This window comes from Pan troglodytes, chromosome 22 (genome assembly GCF_028858775.2).
Source record: "Pan troglodytes isolate AG18354 chromosome 22, NHGRI_mPanTro3-v2.0_pri, whole genome shotgun sequence".
Lineage (NCBI taxonomy): Eukaryota > Metazoa > Chordata > Mammalia > Primates > Hominidae > Pan > Pan troglodytes.
In genome coordinates this window covers 10486916-10492852 of record NC_072420.2, presented here as the reverse complement: position 1 = coordinate 10492852, position 5937 = coordinate 10486916, and the positions used below count along the sequence as shown (strand labels likewise).

Below are 5937 nucleotides of genomic sequence, written 5' to 3'. Positions count from 1 at the left end.
CGAAACTGGATTAATGGAAAAAGGAAACACCAGTGGTGCTGGCACAAATGGCTATCAAGATGTTAAAAAAAAAAAAAAAAGTAAATCTTGAAACCAAACTCACACCATGCCAAAAATTAATTTGAGATTAATGACAGATTTAATGTAAAAACTAAAACTATGATGCCTCTAAAAGACAATGTAGAATATTTTCCTGACTTTGGGGTAAGCAAAGATCTCTTAGATCAAAGAGATAAGGCAGTAACCATAAAAGAAAAAAAATAAACTAAGCTTTATAAACATTAAAAGCTTCTGACCATCCTGGCTAAAATGGTGAAACCCTATCGCTACTAAAAACACAAAAAATTAGCTGGGCGTGGTGGCAGGTGCCTGTAGTCCCAGCTACTTGGGAGGCTAAGGCAGGAGAATGGCGTGAACCTGGGAGGTGGAGCTTGCAGTGAACCGATATCGTGCCACTGACCTCCAGCCTGGGTGACAGAACGAGACTCCATCTCAAAAAAAAAAAAAAAGAAAAAGCTGTCCATCCAAAAACCATTAAGAAACTGAAAAGGTAAAACTCAGACTGGGAGAAAAGACTGATAACACCATCAACTCTTGGCAAGGATGTAACTGGAGAACTAATTCATTCTTGGTGGGAGGATAAAATAGCACAACCACTTTAGAAAATTTTTGACAGTTTCTTATATAGTTAAACATTCACCTATCCTTTGACACAGCAATTCCACATCTACATATCTACCCTAGATATTTACCCTAATTTTAGAATTGTTGATTTGCCATTTCAAAAGCAATGATTCTTCCAGAACATTAGCTTTACATCATTCCATATTTTATATATTTTTTAAGCTAACATAATTTATGAAGATTCAAAATGCAACTTGCCAAGTTTTAAAAGAGAAAAAGTAGTATGGAAACAGCTAAATGGAAAACAGGCTGGTTAAGTGTGTTTGGGTCAGTTTATTTCTAGTATCATTTACAGGCTACCCTGATATTGTAATTAAAATTTTCATTCATTTCAGAGTTCACAAAATAATGATTTTTCCTGTGAGGATACTTCGTTTAAGAGACAACTGACTTCTACAACAAAAATGCATACACGTTCAAAGAAAATATCTTGTAAAATATATTTGGTTGAATAATATTTACATTAAGCCTTTAAAATTATGTATCAGAATCTGCGGCTATTAAGCAGTCTAATGGTGCCTATTAAGTCAGAGAGTTGTAATTCTTCTCTCCTGTGCTCTGTTCTGATAATGAAGTAAAGGGATCAGTAGCATATACTGTGCTAAAGAATAAATGGAATTTGCAACTGTAGGTAATATTTAAGCACTTTAAGACAAATATGAATACATCATAAATTTCTAACTAGGAAAATATTTTCAATGAGATCTCAAGAAATGTTAACTTTTTTCAGAATAAAGCACTGAAAACTGACTCACCAACATATCAAGCTGGGTTTCTTCATCTTCTTCTCTTTTTCTCTTCTTATCTTTGCTCTTTTTCTTCTTACTACAGGACATAATTTATATAGATGAGTTTAAGTATATTGATTTGTGTGATAAATAAATATCGTTAAGATTGAAACTTGGAAGTCTTTTAAGTTGTTTCATTTATAAATTATTGATTTAGGAAGACTTACATTGCTATGCCCTCTTAAATACAGTACTGAGAATTTGCTTCAGGCTTTGTACATATTATGTTAAAGTTCAAAGCAGATTGTAGAGCCACACTGCCAGATTTTAAATCCTGATTCTGTCACTTCTTAGCTCTGCAATTTTTGGAAAAGGTACTGAATCTCTCTGTGAGTCAGTTTCCCCACTTAAAAAATTAGGATAACAACTCTTAAGGCTATTGTGGGGATTAAGAGGTAATATGTATCTTCACACATTGCTGGTGGAAATGTAAAATGGTGCAGCATCTACAGTAAACAGTTTGGGGTTCCTCAAAAAGTTAAAGAGTTACCATATGACCCAGCAATTTTACTCCTAAGTATGTATACCCAAGGGAAATGAAAACATACACCCACAAAAATACTTACATAAGAATATTCACACTCGCATTAGTCACAATAGTCAAAAAGGGGAAACAATCTAAATGTTCATCAACTGATGAATGGATGAACAAAATATTACATCCATACAATGGATTACACTACGCAGCCATAAAAAGGAACAAGTGCTACAACAATTATGGACCTCAAGAATGTTATAAGTGAAAGAAGCCAGATACAAAAGGCCAGATGTTGCATGATTTCTTAGGAAATATTCAGAATAGGCAATTTCACATAGATAGCAGACTAGTGGTTGCCAAGGACTAGGAGAGGGGGAAGATCGGATGTGACTGCTTTAATGGGTAGGAAGAGATTTCATTCTGAGATGATGAAAATGCTGAGCAACTAGACAGTGGTGAACCTCTTGAATATATACTAAAAACCACTGACAGTACAAAAGGGTGAATTTTATAATTATGAATTACATCGCAATAAAAAAATGAAAACCCAAGAGCGATTTGAAAAAAGTTAATGTGCAAAGTGCCTACAACAATTTCTGGTCAGACTGAAAGTGCTATATAAGCATTAATTATGATTATTACGATAATCTTAAGACACTCTTGTCTGCATTTTCATCATAAAGTTTTCAGAAGATAACTCACCACTTCTCACAGGAAATTCACAGAGTAAAAATCTCACATTCATTCAGGATGTACCTGCCATTTATTCTGGCATCTTCATGAGGCCAGACTCCTCGAGAGGGTTCTCAAGGGCAGTGGCTTCAGCTCACCCCTTGATACTTTCTTTCCATCTCGCCTAACAATATCAAAACCTCTGTTTATCACAGAGGCCAGGAGGAAATGCTCAATATTTGTATGTACAGTCAACCTCAGGCAAATCTGCCAGTTAAAAAAGAAGCGGGGATATGAATGCACAGGTATTTTTCTCCTAAAGAGCTAATAAATTACCACTACAACCTCCTCCTCATATTTGGCTCAATTTATTTACTGTATGTATGTTCTCTCATTTAATCCTCACAGTCTTCTAAAGGTATAAAAAATGGTCTGAAAGTATAAATGTGTAAACGGAGGTTCAAAGATACTTGATCTCTTAATGAGTAAATGGAAGTTCAGACATATTGACCAATTTGCCACAAATTACAAAATTAGTAAATGACAGAGTGCAGGTTCCAACCCATATCCCTATCAAAGCCCATATCCACCTCAACCACTGTGTGATTCATCCTGGTTTCACTCTACATATTAGCTTAGAAAAAAATTAATAATTTTTCGAGGAAGAGACAATAGAGAAAAGAATAATCCCTAATAAAGGAAGTTATTATAATGAACTACAAGATCAGACTAACACAGACCCACCAGGCAGAGGCCTGGAGAGATGCCTCAGGGGACCCAAACTCGTGGGTACGGGGCCACGGGTCACCCGCCCTTCTATCCTGTTTCCAGGGTCGTCCGCGCGGGAGGCTGCCCCTCTCTGCACAGGCGCCAGGAACCGCGGTCCGGCCTCCGTCCAGCCCAGACAGGGTCAGAGCGAAGCCTGGGAGGCCACGAAGCCGGCTCTCCGCACCACGGCTTCCACCGGATTCGCGGGGGTGGAGTGCGTCCGAAAAGAACTGAGGAGGCTCCCGCCGGAGCTGCAGGACCCAGCTCTTCACCTCGGTTCCCTTGAGCACAAGCTTGGTAGACTTCACATAAGAGTACTAGGCCATGGCTGCGGGAGACTTCTGCGCGGAGAGGCTGAAGCCAGCTCAGGAAGAGTATGTGACCTGGAGCAGCACCACGGCGGGGAAGAACAGAAGTGGAGGCGAAGTAAACACTCCCTGACAGCGTACGTCTGTCCAGAACCCGCCTCCGTCTTCACCCAAACGCTGAATGGCTGAGATTTCCACTTCCGAGTTTCTGCCGGCGAGCTATGGCGGCTGCAGAGGGCCGAAAGGTGTCCGCACGCATCTGCTCCCTGGCGCCCTCTCCAGGAGCCCCTGAGGATTCGTGCCTCCCAGAGGTGGGGAAAGCCCGCCCGAGGCGCAGGTGCTGACGGTGGCGGGGCTGTCGGGCGCGCTGTGGAACCGCCTCCCGCTAGAGCTGCGGGCTGGCGAAGGTCCCCGCGGGGGCGGGAAGCGGCTCAGGCTGCCCTCCCTGGCCTGCGGTGGCGCGTCTGGAAGCGCGGGCCACTCGTGCGCGGGTCACTCGGGGCTGTGCCTCGCGCGACTGTGTGTGCAGGAAACAAGCAGGAAATACCCTAAAATAGAATGAAGCGCCATGTTGAGGGCCGCGGACGTCGCGAGTGCTGTGGGAATGTGGGCCGAGGTGGAGAGTTATGGTGGCGCGTGTTACAGGCTCAGGAGTCAGGAAGAAGCCTAATCGTGGAGGCGGCATCTGAGGAGGGTCTTGAACGCTGGGCAGGCTTTTGCCCGATAGAGAAGGAGGAAGCTAGTCCTGTCTGATGGAGGAAACAGGGCAGAGGCGTGGAGGGAGCCGTGCAGCGCTGGTGTGAGGAGCCGCGAGCAGGCCAGGCCTGTAAAGCAGAGTGGTGGGAACCAGGATAGAGAAGGCAAGTCGGGGTCCTGTGGTCGCTGAAGAATTTGAATGAAATCAGTAAACAGGTGAGAGGGATCCATCGCAAGAGCATGGGATGAAACGAGGAGTAGTCCACGGTGATTCCTCTGCAGCGGTGGGTATTATTAATCGCGTATGTGACACCAAAACGGTGAGTATTATTGATAGCGTATGTGACACCAAAACCACCCCACTCAAGCTGTGGCTCTTTCCCTAAAGTAGAAAACAGAGACCAGTTGGGTTCCAAGCATCCACGAAGATCTTATTAAATTCGTGATCCCTGGTGGCACCATGGAGTCAGGATTGGCTCATCTCTAACCTGACTCAGAAACAAAACTATCTCAATGTGCGGAGATGAGCATCCTTACCCGCTATCATAACGTATTTTCTGGTGTTTTCACAGTGCTGCGCTTCCTAATCCCCATTCTAGGGCAATCCACATGCCATGATGCCCAGAGGCATTAACAAAGGAGACACACAGGGGCTCCTCACGTTGGCTTTCCATGGTTTTGATGAAAATCTCAGTTTCCTCATCTCATACAATGTGGTTCATAATAGTATCATTTAGGGTTGAAGAATTAAATGGTACAAATTATATAGTATGCTTATTATAACCTACATGGAAAATGCCTAGGATATGTTAGCTATGCCCATCACCAACATCGTTATATGATGGTAATAATCAGATAGTCAGGAAGGCCGACACCAAGAAAATGGATGCATGCTCTGAGGGAATGAATGTGGAGAGATCAGAAGGTCAAGAACAAAGCCATACAACATGTCTGCAGTAAAGGGATAGAGAAAAGAAAGGCTATAAAAGAAGGAATGAAACAGAGTAAAATTATAAAATCAAAGCTAAGGAGAATTTCCAGAAAGGGTAATATCATTTAATATCATAGAAGTTTAGGAGCACAAGATGGAAAAAGGCCTCTGGGTAACTGACATTGAGGCAGTCTTTAGGGCAGCTCCGTTTCCGATAGAGAAGTAGACACAAAGTCAGCTTGAAGCAGGGACTAGGTGAAGAAGTTGTTGGCTGGTCGCATGGGGAAATAAATAAGGATGGCATATGCCATATTTCTGGATTTCTTTCTTGCCCAGCCTCTATATATGCATAGAGTTTGGCAAAAACTTACAAAAAATAAAAATGAAACCAATTTCGTTTGTTGACTCAAATACAATGCTTTGTGTTAGAATCAAGATAAATTCATGCCTCTCCCTTCTATTGTCACCGTCAGTTTTGAAATTAAACATCAGCTTTTCTTCTTCATTAAAAATCATTTTCAACTCCTCCCAGGTGTTGGTGGTTTGGGGGAGTTACATAAGCAGTCAGGTCTTGATGAGTAGAGGAGGAGGGAACAAACACTTTCAGCAAAG

General features: G+C 42.2%; 1 long non-coding RNA gene across 1 annotated transcript; it reads right to left on the bottom strand.

Annotated features, from left to right (window-relative positions):
* Positions 1-1104: 1104 nt before the first annotated feature.
* Positions 1105-5690, bottom strand: LOC129138328 (uncharacterized). The gene is made up of 3 exons (XR_008541563.1): positions 3367-5690; positions 2707-2889; positions 1105-1509 (listed from the first exon to the last, which is right to left on the bottom strand). It is a non-coding gene; the product is annotated as an uncharacterized LOC129138328 (long non-coding RNA).
* Positions 5691-5937: the final 247 nt, after the last annotated feature.